This window comes from Lagopus muta, chromosome 6 (assembly GCF_023343835.1).
Source record: "Lagopus muta isolate bLagMut1 chromosome 6, bLagMut1 primary, whole genome shotgun sequence".
Classification (NCBI taxonomy): Eukaryota; Metazoa; Chordata; class Aves; order Galliformes; family Phasianidae; genus Lagopus; species Lagopus muta.
The window spans coordinates 53,789,718-53,804,822 of NC_064438.1; the positions used below are offsets into that span (position 1 = coordinate 53,789,718).

The 15,105-nt window shown below is 45.2% G+C and overlaps 1 protein-coding gene across 3 annotated transcripts in view; it reads right to left on the reverse strand.

The window, feature by feature from the left end:
* The window catches only part of SYT16 (synaptotagmin 16), a 125,297-nt gene that overhangs the window by 90,112 nt on the left and 20,080 nt on the right, over window positions 1-15,105 (reverse strand). The window contains exon 1 of one of the 3 annotated variants that reach the window (XM_048948096.1): window positions 1,707-1,883. The exons of the other annotated variants lie outside the window; for them this stretch is intronic. The gene's annotated coding sequence lies outside the window, so the exon portion shown is untranslated. Of the gene's footprint in view, window positions 1-1,706; window positions 1,884-15,105 lie in introns of those variants that run through there. 3 annotated transcript variants of the gene reach the window in all.

Here is a 15,105-nt window from a genome sequence, read left to right on the forward strand (position 1 = left end):
ACATGGAAATCAAAAGTAAGGTTCTCACTGACCTAATGGGGAGCAGGAGTGATCTCAGAAGAGAAAACAAATGTTGATGATGCTCAGAAGGCGCTCTATTCCTTCATCTAAGTAAATTAGGAGTATGTTAAACAGTATTGGGCCTTTGGGGAACACCACTGGCTCCAACTAGACTCTGTGCCACAGATCACAGTCCTCTGGTTTCCGCTGTTCAGATGGCTCTCAACCCATCTCACCATCCACTCTTGCAGCCCACACTTCCTGAGCTTGTCTATCAGGATATCATGGGATACAGTATCAAAAGCTTTGCTGAAGTCAAGGCAGACAGCATCCACTGCTCTAACCTCACCTGTCCAGACAGCAGTGACATCACAGAAGGCAACCAGATTCATTAAGCATGATTCCCTTCAATGAATCCATGCTGAGTCCTCCTGATCATCTTCTTGACTTCCATATGATTAGAGATGGCCTTCAGCATGAGCTGTTCCATCATCGTTTCAGGGACTGAGGTGAGGCTGACTAGCCAGCAGTTCCCCAGATCTTCCTTCTTCATACAATCACAGTGTTGCATTGGAAGGAAGCTCCAAAGGCCTTCTATCCAACTCCCCTGCAATGAACAGGGATATCCACAGCTAGACCAGGCTGGCCAGGGCCTGATCCAGCCTTGTCTTGATAGTCTCCAGCAACGGGGCATCAATCTCATCACTGTTCCAATGATTCTCATCACCTGTTCCAGTGCCTCACCACCTTCACTGTAAGAGATTTTTTCCTTCTATCTATCTATCTATCTATCTATCTATCTATCTATCTATCCACTTTTGAAGACTGGAGCAATATTTGTTTTCTTCCAGTCCTCTATGGCACCTCTCTTGATTACCATAACCTTTCAAAAACAATCAAGAGTGGCCTAGCAAGATGCCCATCAGATCCCATTCTCAAGACTAGAATGGAGAGCTATGCCACTTGAGAGTCAGAAGGACAGCAAGAAGGGGGGAGGCAGAGGTGACTAGTAACCAAAATAGATGCAATGGAGATTAACTAAAACAGATTCCACATATTTTGCAGGCTTTTGCAGTTTGATACTTCTTCAGCCCACGTGAACAACCATCCCTGCACACATTCTGCAAAACACTTGCCATAGCAGACCCCAAGAACGAAGTGCAGCATGATTCCTCAGGTTATTCGGACACATGCAGCCAAGGCCTGCTTACTATTTTATTTCGGATATCTTCAGCTATATTCTCCCACAGCTACCATGCTACATTTAGACCCTTTTCTTAACCTACGGGAGCCACGAGTATCTGCAAGTATTGACAGCTTCCCCTGCACAGGGATCAGATGTACCCCCTCTGCTTAACATGAATGTAAATTCCCTGCACTCACATTACTTATTGTGGGCCTATAATTATGGTCTAACTACTGTTCTGTAGTAGTAGATTTTAATCTTAAGTGCCAGTAGGAAACAGCGCAGAGTCAAAGCAGAAAACAGAAGAAAAGGCTAACTCCTATCTCATTATTTGCAATTTCCAAGACCTCTGTATTACCGCTTTAAGAAAACCCAAGAAACATGCAAATTCTCAGTAACAAGAATTGTTGTAACTCAGGATTTACCTTTAAAAAACTACAATTGTCACAGAAGCAACAAAATAGGAAAGCTATCTTCGCACCAAGAAATAGGCACAAATTATTCAAAGCACCAGGCTTACCTAATTGTCTTTACGTAAAGCAGCAAAACAAGTCAAGCCAGCAGTGAAAATTCCCAAAGATACTCTTCTCACAAAAAATACATTTCAAAGCTTTCTTCCTGGGACAGGTTGCTAAATCCTCTGGACCTGTGGTGCTCACACAAGCAGGGCAAGGTGGTACAGAAGCACAGCCCTGAGTTTCAGGGACTGGAGTGGTGCCTATTCTTTTTCTCTGCTTCGTATTTGTTGACTTAATGACCCAAGGAACGAGGAAGGCTGCTGGTTGGTAAACATGTGACAGCCACAAAAGGAATGTTAGCCTGAGAAACGAGATAAAAAAGCCAATACCACTTAACAGGGTTTTTTTTAAAACTACCTTACATGTAGCTTTCCTGACCATTCTGCAGCTTATGAGTGCTAGCTCTTTATTTGGGAAAAAAAAAAAAAGAGCCATTCAGTTATCATGAAATTGAAACTGTAAGTAATTATTTTCTCCTGTTCAGATACACATTCACTTTGCTGCTTACATTCACATTCCAGTGATAAACACTTGGTATCCTCTTAACCTTTAAGGCACGTTAAAGAAAGCTCTGTGATACTTGATGTGAGATCACATCCTGTTCTCACTATCCATGAAACTTCTGCTTGGATCACGGATTTTGGATGTAGATTTGATTCCCCAAAGAAAAGTTACATCATTGAGGCCAAATCCATCCCTGTTGTTTCTGCTGTAACAGTTCTCCCTGGAGAGAAATCAAACCTATTCCCTGCACTTTATTAATTACAGCAAAATTCTGTTTCTGGCAGCTGTAATATCCCATTCTCAGAAACAGCATGGAAAGGCTGCATAAGAAAAGTCATGCCATCTGAACACAGGTGCTTTCAGCACTCAAAGCAGGAGAGTGCATGGGGAAGCAGACAGAAAAGGAAAGGGAACAAATACTCTACTCAGGAGGGGCTTGCAGACCTGGCTCCAGACACCAAGCCCTTTGACTTCCATGAGTCAACCCAGAGTTGCCATGCACGGAGCAAATGATAAGCTGCCACCCAGCCCAGGGAACCAGACAACTGCAGGCAGTATGCTTGCCTCCAGCAGCAGGAAACATCCCCACTGGTTTAGGTGGCTGAAGATCTGCAGGGGTTTGACACAGCACCCAGGGAAACAATGCTCCATCCTTGCTGCAGAGCTAGATTCACATCAGAGAAGCCGCTTGCTCCCAGCTTCCTCCTACTGCTTATCCTGCCTTTCCCTTACTTCTGAACTCTACCTTGAAAATTCTGCTGGGGCCTTTACCATCTTTTCTGTGGTAATTCACTTTAATTCATAGTTCTCCAAAGTCCACCAGACTGCCATACTTATGAAGGAAAATGGAAGATAACTCAAGCCTTTCACTCCAACTCCAGTGCTCTGAGCTTCTTTCTTTGCTCTCCCACATTAATTTCTTACTCTAAACTTTACTCCTGGGTACATCCTTTGTAACATTACAATGGAAAAAGTAATGCAGAAATACTGCTACAATTATGCTAGGAGAACAAAGCTCCCATCCCGTCTACTCAACACTTTCCTTTCACCTCCCACTTCATTCTTTCTCCCCCAAACAATTGCGCTGGGAGAGCTTTAGCAGAACCAACATTCAAACCCCTCTTCAAACAGACCCAGTTTTTATCAGTATTTGTCAACCACCAGCTAAACTGCAGCAATATCCCTTTCATACCCCGCTAAATGTCAAGTGGTTATTTTTAAAACCCGGACGGTGCGTGTCACAAAAACCTTTACACCATTATTTCAAAGTCCAGGCGTCCTCTGGCCGGGAATCACAGGCTGCCTGTTTCCCTGGCGACACGGATCGCTTCCAGTTCAATGGCAGCTCCACACAGCAGCCTCCTTCAAAGCCCCACCGACCCTCTGCTGCCTTTGTAGCTCTGAAACAAGCCCCTCTCAATCCACTTCCTAATTCTCCTTATCACAGGAGCGCTAGGCTTACATCACTCTGATTTATCTATTGCTGGGGCGAGAGCTCAGCCAGCCCTGGTGTGACTGGGTTACAGCAGGAACAAATGGCTTCCAGCAGGTCCAGTTGAATGCATCTCTTCACACAGACACCTGCACGGTGCTCCTCTGCCCTGCAGAGCAAACAGCCCAATCTCCTGCCAGCCACCAGAGCAGGAGAAATGTCCGGACCCGTGGAGTCAGAGGAGGGCTGAGCCCGCTCCCTACACAGGCTGTGTCTCACACTGTACTGATGCTCTTTTCCCAGGACGTTTGATGTTATCATTAGCACTAATATCTGCTCTTTCTGACCCACTTTATGTGCCAAACCTTTTTGTTCAAAGCTCTCCAGAGTCTCTATCATTAACACAGCACAGCACTGACATTTTAATTTCCTCATGAAACAATTATCATTGAACACAGCATTTGCTGAAGGGGAACTGGGCTGACTATCATTCATATGCAGGGGAAGGAGGATTGCAGTATACCCGCACACAGACAGCAACATCTTACGCTTTCATTTTGTCCCCTACAGAAAACCTTCCTCAAAGTCCTCCAAAGTTTGCAACAACAAATGCATCTCCTGCTTCTTAGGTTCAAAGCAATACTGCTCTTCTCCCTCTGGTGCAAACCTTATTCAAAAGAAATATGAGACAAAGGGAATTGATGAAACAGCCAGGCCTCTGAGGGTGCACCAGGACGCAGGGAGTCAGCGAGCCCAGACTGGAAATCCGTATGGAAGGGACTGCAGGTCAGTGCAGTTCTCTTACACAAGCATGAACACAGCAGTGAAGAATACCAAATGAGCCTTGCTGAACTCTTTAGTGTCTGCCCAGCACTTCCCTCCTCTGGGATAATAGCATACAGGAGCTGCCCACACTGGAAGGAAAGTGCCTGCAATAATTGTGAACTCAGAAATATTCACACAACACATTTCTGTCCTAGTTGCATTCACTCATTGCTTGCTAACAGCTATAGATGATAAGTCCTAGACTCAAAGAAGAAACTGCCTTAGCAGAATCAGTGAACACATCATTCAAGTGCCTGAACTGCACTGCATTTCCTCAGCAAATACCTATGAAGTGCCACAGCACAAAGCACAGCCTGTATACCCGAAACCACACCTGAAAGCTATTTGAAATGAGCTCATAAATCATTAATCACAAACAAAAAGATTAGTTTCACCTATATCAACAAAAAGTATCAACAAAATCCATGTGCCTGCTAAGCCTATGTTGGAGAAATCTAACCCGGTTTGCTAAAGTACACAAAGAAATTGTACCCATTCAGGTTGTTACATCAGCTGTAATTTGATCAAGCAGTTTCCCTGTAGCTACTCCACGTGCTGTCCAATGGCCAGGCTCACAACAATCCTGAGTACCTACATGCTTCATGGCAGCATTTTCACATCCAACCCTGACTTGTGCCACAAGTTTGGACTTTGGGGTTCACTTATTGCAGTCAAGGTCTCCCACTACTAATTCCACCATGTTTTATGTGGATTTGAGCAGTCCAGCTCACAGATATTTGCTAAGATTCATAGCATCACTGAGTTGGAAAGGGCCTTTAAAGGCCATCTGGTCCAATTCCCCTGCAATGAACAGGGACACCTACAGCTCCATCAGGTGCTCAGAGCCCCATCCAGCCTTACATTGGGTGTCTGCAGTGTCGGGGCATCTACCACCTCTCTGGGCAACCTGTGCCATTGTCTCACTGCAGCCAATGGTCTCTGTTCTTCCTTGCAAGTGAGACACTTCATGCTGTGTCAGTGAAGGTGGGAGGAAGGAAAGCCTGGAGCAGCACTCAGCCCAGGGGAGCACTGAGCAAAGAAACTGGTGGACAAATGAACCCTTAAGAACAAAGCACACAGACAGGCCAACTTGAACTCCACAAGAGGTACATTTCCAAATGAAGAGTCTATGTACACGAGAATGGAAGAAAGAACCAAATCCATTTACAGACCTGAAAATCAATACTAAGGACCTTATTTTTCCAATTAAAGGTGAACGTTTTTTCTTTTTCCAGCACGAAGAAAGGATGAGCACTGAAAGAGAGCACTGCCAGAAACACAACCAAAAACACAACTACTGCAGATGAAATGAAGGGAGGCTGGAATTCCCCAGAAAAATGGCGATTTTCCATCAGAAATGAAGGAACAGCTGACAGTGCTCTTCACCTTGCAACTGAGTCTAGAAAGCACTCTGGAAGCAGCAGACTAATTAGAGAGCTTGGGAGTTATGTAGGTCCAGCATGCATATGCAAGCACACGGAGAGGAACAGAGCTGGACCTCCAAAAATGCCAACAGAAAGCTACAGAAAGCAAGCTGGGCAGGGGGAAACCAAAATGGGAACACAAACACCAAGTCAACATGGGCTCTTACCGAAACAACACAGCAGGGCAGATGAGCCAAACGGACCAGGAATACAGGCAGTAACAACCAGTGTACCATGGGAAGTGATACAAGAGGCAGAGAGGAAAACAGCCGCACCAATCTCAACGAGGATGAGGATGGCCAAGACAGGACCAAATAGTCCAGGGAGGGGAAGAAAAACAAGCCAACAGCAACACACGCACTGATTGGGAATACTGCTAAAGAATAAAGATGCATGCAGAGTGGCTTTAACTAATTCAATCACTTGCCAAGTACAAACACCACAATCTAATCTCAGTGACACCGATAAGCAGCCATATCAGACTGAAGGAAAGGGACCAGCTGCTCGTGATGCACAGTAAAATCATTTAGAGATGCATGAGCAAGTGCAGATGGCCAATAAGGAGCCAAAACCACCAGAAATATTACCACAGAGCCTTCACAGCACTTGACATACACAAGCACTGTCAGCTGCCCATGCTCAGAGCATGTCAGTGCCAGCCAGGGACCTGTAAGGAGCACAGCATCATAAGCAGAAAGGAGGATGCTAGGGCTATGCCCAGCCCTAGATAGGCTCCCAAAAAAGGATTTGTCATCTTCTGTTGAATGGAGCGGGGAAAAATGGAACCCTTCAGCAGCAGGTGTCTGTGGTGCTCAAAATCTTTCAATGTCTCTGAAGAGAAATTTAAAAGGACTAAGGAAATACTTCAACCCCAATATGCGCAGGAAATCCACTTTGAATGGGTCAGCTATGATTCCAGGTGCTTCTCTGCAACTCCACTTGAGTGTAATACAGTTATCTACCAGCATCAAAACGAAAATTAAACAGTGAAAAGACAGCCAGCAGACTAACAGCGCAGGCAAAATGTGCAGAGGACATTCTCCTATCAGTAACACAGCTGTCAGGGTAGCCCAGCTCAGAATATGACTGGAGGGCAAACAATGATACTTTCACTGACAATTTTAGGCCACAGAAAGGACACAAAAGTCATTCTCAGAAAACCAAGCAAAGCAGGAAACTTCTACAACACAGGCACCAAGGAGCATAAAGCACACAGCAGAGTGTGACTGGGCTCCACTTGTCCAGCAGTCATGGGAAGCAATGAAAAAGCTCATGGAGGTCCTCCACAGTCAGGGCAGTGAGAAGGTGAACCAGAGGAAAGATAAAAATGAAGACGTTTGAATAAAACTATCTTTAAACCTCAAATAATACTTCTACACTCTGGTACTCAGTTTTTAGGGTATTTACATTTAGATAGATATGACAGATTTGATTGTTAACAGCATGGTAGAACTATTGAGTGCAATTACTTAAAGCATCTACAGAACTTAGTTTTTAAATATCCACTTCGGTTAGCTAAGCAAAGTAACTTTCATTACGTTTCAGAGCTTATAATAACTAAAGTTTACAGTAAATCCACAGAATCCAATAGAACTGGCTGACTATAAATCTTGAAGCATAAAACTGGTGAGTGGAGGTAGTGTGTGGTTCTCAGCCTTACTGCAAGGTGCCAGCCATTGAGACAGCTGATTAGTCAGTCTATGATTAATTGCTTACTGTGTACGACCCTGGGTCAATCTACTCAATTAGGTGAAGGTCTGGTGGAGATCAGAGATGTAAATCAAAACCTACTCCAAGAGCTTCAGCACAAGATGAGGACACAGTTGCAGCCATCCCTCCCCACAAGGATCCCTCTCCCCAGGCAGCCTGCCCTCCATCCACCGCCCTAAGTGGGAGCCTTAGGAAAGAACTGGAGCAGAACACACACAAGCCCTCCACTCCTCTGCAACCCTCCCATCTTCAGTGACAGTCATCTCTGAGGATCTCTTGAGTCTGACATGGTTTGTCTTCTCCATAACTTCTCCGTAACATAACTGCTGTGAACCCAGAGATCCTTCAGCAGAGATGTCTGCAGGCTGACCACCCCGCTGCGTGAAGGTTCCCCTCCTTCTGCTCCTTATGACACTCCCAGACCTCATGAGGCCATGAAGGGGCTGCCTACAAATCCCTCTGCTGCTAGTCTGTAGATCTCTATCAGACCCCAAAGAGCTAACTGCTTTTCCTTTATTTCAAAGCATGGTGAGGCCCTAGCATTGCTGCCCAGAACCGTGAGTGCCTTGTCCCTGCAGGTATCCAAGGCCATGGATGGGGCCCTGGGCAGCCAGCCTAAGGCACGGGGTTGGAAGTAGATGATCTTCAAGGTCTCTTCCAACCTAAACCATTTATGAGTCTTTGCAAATCAGACCTGTCCTGTGCCAGGAGCCCCAGTCCAGCCACCAGGAACCCTTCCAGTTCTGCTGGAAGTGACGGGATAAAAGCATGTGCAGTACTCAAGGCAAACTCTAGGCTTACACAACAACATAGCAACACAAGTTTGCTTGTAAGTGAATTTCAGCTGCAATATTCCACATTCCTATCATTTGGAAAAGCATTTATCTGAAAACAACACGTAACTACAAGTACTTTGTAAATAAGATGCTTGGAAAGAATGGGCAGCTTTCCATCGTTGCTCCCCAGTTCCACGTTAAGACAGGTCCTGATCTGGGAACCATGGAGGCAACATGGAAGGTTCAGAGGCAAACAAAACCCAGAGGACCCTGAAAATCCTAATGCAGAGAGCAGAGGAGCAGCACAGCAAGTAAGGCCGGTGGGGAAACAGTGCAATGGGATAAAAAGGAACAGATTAGCAAAAGCAGCCGACTTGGGACTGCTGCAGGGCTAAGGGAGACTGGAGTATGCAAACAGCAAGAAGCAATGACGTGAAACCACATGCAGACACTGAAAATATTGTGACACAGTTAAGAAAGCACTGTTTAGATGCTGTAAATAATGAGTTAAAAACTTGTGTCAGAGAAGCAGCCGGTCTTCAGATGCACAAGAAAGGCAACTCTTCAGCAGCCCTGCAGAAGAGAAAAAGCCCACAGAAATCCAAGCCATAAATTAAAAAAAAAAAAACTATGTAAAAATCTGTGCAGTAATAACATGAAATAGCTGTAGAGCTGGAAACTCTTCCAAGAGAGTACAGGTATTACAGGAAAGCACCAGGGTACCTGTATCACCAAGTTAAAACACTCTAAATGAACAGCAACAACAAAAGCTAAATTTCAGTTTGTTGATGGGTTACAGGACAGATTAAGATGACTGCTGGCAGTAAAGGAAAAAGGAGAAAAAATGTCCTTCGGAACGCAAATATCATGTTCAAAGGAGGAAAATAAAAAGAAAAGACCGTGAACTTCTAGCAAGTTAAATGTAGAATCATAAGAGGGCAGACCAAGAAACAACTGTGGTGAGCAACTTCCTGACGATATAAAAGTTTAATTGCAATTCTTTTTCAAGTGCTGCAGGAATAAGACGCCTTCCAGAGAGCTGCTGGGGTCAAAGATGATGGAGGTGTACAAGGAACACTCATGAGGACAGGCCTAGAGCAAGGAAGCTGAATGTTGCACCAGTGTTACCTGCAGAGAACCTGAAGGACCTAATTCAGCTATTTTCGCTCAGAAAAGGGATCTCAACGACTCTCCAAACAATTATTTAAAAACAGGTGCCTCAGAAACAAGGCAAATAAAGCAATGTGAAAAGCAGTAAGAGCACAAAAGCAGTACTGCCGCTGCAAACACATGCTGCACTTCTTACTTCTCAATGCAAGGTGGAAATTCTGTAAAGGTTTCAAGCCAGCAGTTAGGAGAAGCAGGGGTATGCAATAGCTTCTGCTCAAGGAAGAAATCTGACTTTTTCAGAGGGAGAAAGAGGTGACAGTGGAATCAGGGTAATAGAAAATCAAGTGGTATGGAGGTGGGAAATAAGCAAGGAGATGTTACTGCTCCTGAGCAGCTGGGGGGCATGCAATAAAACAGGCAGGTATCAGGTACAGAATGCAATGCCCAGAAATAGGGCTCCATGCAAGCACAAGGCTTGGGAACTCCCTGCTGCAGGATGCTGCACAGGATAGAAACACCGATGGTGTCAAAAAGCAAATGGATAAATGGAGTATGGAGATAAATGGAGCTCCTCATGGGCTACCAAGCACAAATGTCATATTGACACTTCTGGCTTAAAGAGTCCCCAAGATGCTGGCTGTCAGAAGCTGGGAATGCACAGTCAAACTCTGCTTCTTAAAGCCTCCCCCCAGCACTTGCTGGCAGGCAGGGTCAGTGCTCTCTGCCCTGACACAGCACAGCCGTGCTTCTGGCACTGCACCATGGATTGCCTTTATTGGTTTGACTTTCAAAACTATTTTTAAAATTAATCTGAACACACATAATGGCAAGCTACAGCAGAAGATGAAAAAATAATTGCTTAGTTTGCAGCTTTCACTCAGTCAAACAAAACAAAACAAACTACTCCAGTAGCTTCACCCGCCAAATGCACCTTACTGATCTCACTCTGCCCTACATCCCCTCTTTTTGCCCTGATAAGGATGGGAAATGAGAGGAACCTCAGCACATCACAGGCAGGAAACAGTCCAAGAAGAGCCATTACCTTCACGTTAGTGTTGATCCCCCTCAACATTCCTGGACATTTTAACAGCCAAATAGAGGGGAGAAAAAAAAACAACTGAGATGAGGAGGGGGAACAAAAGAAAGAAAGTATGAGAAAAAGAAAGGGGTAAAAGAAAGAAGAGGGAGAAGGTGAATTAGAAAGTGGAAAAGCAATAGGAAAGGCTCAATTTCTAACTCTGAAAATAAAAACTTATTCCAGAATTTCTTCCAGCAAAAAGACAGTATCTTTTTATGCACCTTTTCATGAGATGATGCCAAGCTCGCTGGCCGGGAAAATAAGTTTGAAATAAAATGTTTTGATCCATTTTGCCTGAAACACTCAATTGGCAGTGAGGGGCAGAGCTGGGTGGCAGGAAAGGGAGCACACAGCAAGCCTACCGAGCAGCTCCCACAGCTGTGCTCAGGCCAATGTGTGCAGCCCTTTCTCTCATGCACGGCTCATCCTCTGAAGATCCTAATGGCCCCCACCATTGTCCTCAAGGATCCCCACCAGCTCAGGTCCCTCATGCCCAGCCAGGTCTGCAGGGACAGCCAACACTTAAAGTCAATCAGATGGCCCTTTAGGAACCCATAGCTGCATGATGACAGTCAACAAGCTGGGTTAATACGACTCCGATCGCACTCCACGCACTCGAGTAACTGCTCAAACACAGCTGCTAAGCCAGTCTTCTTTCAGTGCTCACATTCATGCTCTTCCTTTCCTATCCTCTCTTGTATTAACATAGCGCATCTCTTTGGCGTCTCTTTAACTTAATGCTCCATTTGCTGGCTGGCTGACAGGTCTCAAAAAAGCACGTCTTTCTGCTGCCAGCAAGATGAATTTTGTTTCATCTTGTTACTTAAGTGATACACCTTCTCCATACTTCTTCTCCCCCTCCTTTTCTGTAAGAGAAGGAAGGGAGTTTGAAAAAAGAATGACAGCAAGCTAGTTTTTAACCTAAACGGGAGCAATTTGCATACGAATCAGACTTTTCAGGTGCCACGGAAGATGTGGGTGCTCTGACAATCTGGAGGAAGGCAGGGTGAGTTTGACACAAACACTGCCAAGAGGTGAACTCGCAATTTATAGCTCTTTCCTAGGGCAAAGCGTCCTGGAGAGTCTGTTCTATACTGCATTTATTTGCAGTCTCATTGACGCTTTCATCGTAAGACAAAGATCCTGTTTTTTCTTTTATTTACACTCCCCCTCAAAGCCCCCTTGCATGCAAGCCCTACAAATGTAGTCAATATGAGTAGGAGCAGCAGGATGTAAACTCAGGTGGGAAGTGGCTTCCTTACCAAACATGATGAGAAAATGAGTTACCCGATCAATAAAGCAGCACCAGACCGTGGAGAAAGAGAGCCTTACGATGCACTAAGCAGCACAACATTCCCACCGATACATCACCGCACTTGGGAAGCTAGCAGGGCACAGCAGGCTGCTGGAGCAGGTCAGGAAGCAGCAGCCTGACAGCAGCACTTCAGCTCGAGCTGTTCTCCCAGCGGTGCTTTGCCAACACGCAGCTTTGCTGCACGTGGGAAAAAAAATCTTTATGCTTCTGCTGGCACTCCGTGTCATGAGTGGGGTTATTTGCACCTCACAGAGCAATCCTTTTCGGATAATGATTCCTGCAGGCATTTCTGTGCTTTGGGTAGCACTGGAATGATCTTTTGGGGAACTAAGGGCTCCCAGTCCTCTGGCAGTGATGCTGCAGTCCTGCATGCTCAGGGCTCTGGCACAGCACCACAAGGAGGCAACGGAGCCATTCAGACCACACTGGACTAGATGATCTTTGGTTGGGTTATACAGACGATCACAGTGGCCTTTTCCAACCCCAATGATTCTTAACTATTCTAAATACACAGTGAAGCACAGGCAGACAACACTTCAACAAGAACCTCAGATTAATCAGCTTTATCTTATGCTCAATAAGGCAGAGTGAGCGACTGGAGCAAAAATCCTGCCTTTGTCTTCCCGTGGATTCTGCAAAACAGAACGTCCCACCAGAAGAGCCTTCAGCAGCCGTGGTGGCAAATAAGCTACGGCTGCTGTTTACTAACACAACCGTGCACCTGAGCCAGCAAGCCAGCACTGAGCACAAGTTTCACAAGCACTCACTTTTCTGCTTTCTCCTCCAGCACTCCCAGCAGGCTGAGATCATCTACCACAACTGTTCTTACAGAAGCGTTACACCCTTTCTAAAATAAAATGGGGCTACGCAACAGATCTAAACCAGCAAATGCATCAGAGCAATTAGCAGTTCTGCTGCTTTTATGGCTCTGATTGGAATTCTGAGCTAAGGGGAAAAACAAGCTCTCCGACGAGAAGAGTAGTGGCTTTGCATACGGGCTCCATCTGCTGGCACGCTGCTCCCCAGCTCCATTTAGCATATAGTAAACTGAAACAAAACCTACACGGCCATCAATTACATTTTTGCTGCTCACAGCCTAAGAATTTCAATAAATACGCCATCTGTTCATCTTCTGTGTGGGAAGTTCAGTCATCTTCTTGGCAGCAATATTATTCTAGAGCAATTACCTGTGTCTTTATCACCTATCATTGTGCTTCATCATCTTTTCATCATGTGTAAAAACCAACCACTTTATTACTACAATTTCTGTAGGCAGCCCGGTCCTGTTAGTTACCATGGAGATGATCTGTCAAAAGAAGGCTACATTTTAAGAAGTAAAAGCTGAGAAAACGAGGAGGAGAGAAACACAAAGAGCCAGGGAATGAACTTGTTTCTCAAGTCAGAGTTTAAGCACAAAAGGCACATCTCAGGCAGCAACACTGAGATGCCACCAACAAGCTGCCAGGGGATCCATCAGCCTGCCATTACAGGGGATGAGCTGGTGACTCACCGGCATCACAGCACGCTCAGAGGTCAGCGGCGCGGCTCTAATCCCTCAGCTGAGCCCCATGATCTGCTCTTAGGAAGGACAGTTTCTTATTACTATAAATCAAAAGATGAACTGGGAGGAGGGAGGGCAGGCAGCAGCAATCTCTCCTCCCTGGTGGTCACAAGCAAGACAGTAAATTTTCCATCAGCTATATGGTAGTTTTAAATCCCTTCCCGAAAACAGCTTCACACTGACCTCTTTCTTCCCCAGCTTCGCCCCATTAAGGCTCCACTTTTCTCTCACCCCTGCCATGATTCCTGCCCAGCTTTCCTTCTCTGCTCCTTTCCTCGACCTGCATGCACACCTCTCTGTAAAACAAGCACATTTACAAGTGCTCCACCTGTATCTTTCAAATTCCCGTACATTCCTAAAGCAGCTTTCAGCATGAACTATTTATAAGCACTGCTCCCCACTCACCCACATACACCCCCTGACTTTGCATCATGAAATCCTTTTCTCGGATTTCTCCTCCAGCCTTCCAGCTCCCATCTTTCCAAGCTATAATTGCACTCATGTTACTGCAGGGGAAATATTAGCAAGGTACAAAGGACTTGCTGATGCTCTGTGTTTCTAGGATGCGTCATTAGCAGCCTTCAGCTGAAACACATCAGGCTGCAAGCTGCTTCGGTTCAATTCATTCTTATCTCTCTGGAATAAATAAGCAATCTCAGAGCTATCCGATTTGTTTAATATCAAGTACACATGGGCAGAGTTTTAATGAGGTGGGCTGTCATTCTGAATCGCTGCAGTGCAGGAGGTGACCACTGATGAGAAGGAAAATTAATTCACCATCTTCACTACTATCTTCCAAGGCTGAATTACTCCAACCTCACAGATCATAAAACGTTGGTTAGGGAGGAAAGGAGCATTTTCCAAAAGTCCTCTAGACTTTCAGATACTTTAATTTCTGTTTGTCCACCATGAGACACAAGGTAATCAACTTACTAAGCGGACACATAATCCATTAGTTTCTGGCTGCAAAGAACCATAGGAGACTGGATCTAAAGGGCATCATATGCAGATACTGTGAGTGAGATAGAAGTCTGGGACGAAGCAACTGCTGGGTAATAATAAAACAACAATTACCAAAAGGTATTGTAGCAGTGAAAAAATCCAGTGCTAAAGTTCCAAGAAAAAGAGGAGGGTACATAAAGCTGGAAGGCAATTATGAACACAATCTGCAAAGTATCAAAAACATGCTGCCATGAGAGTTCAAAGCAGAAATCCCATCAACACGTTCAGAAGTACCAAATCTGAAAAATTCAGTGTTTGCTGAGGAAATACAAATAAAACAAGATTCTGATCTTAAATCTCATCCCCTCTGAAAGTTTATGACAGAGCAAAAGTTCTTCCCAAGCATCCCCTTAGGATGAGTGCTGTGAAACAGAAACCCCAGCTCAGTCTGAAACTGCAACAGCTTCAGCTGCTGAGGAAGCGGCACCCACACAGCCTCTTTTATGTGAAGAGGTGCAGCCCTAGGTTTCCTCTCTCTCTTCCCAGACATCTCACGCAGTCACATCGTGCCATCAGTTCCCATATGGTGATTTACTTTCTACAAGACAGGCCCTGGGAGTCACTTCCCTGCTCTTCTGTGGGGCTGGATGCTGCACAGATTGGACAGAGATGGAGACATGCCCCAGCTAAAAACTGCTTTCTAGCATCATGGGCCAACTGAAGC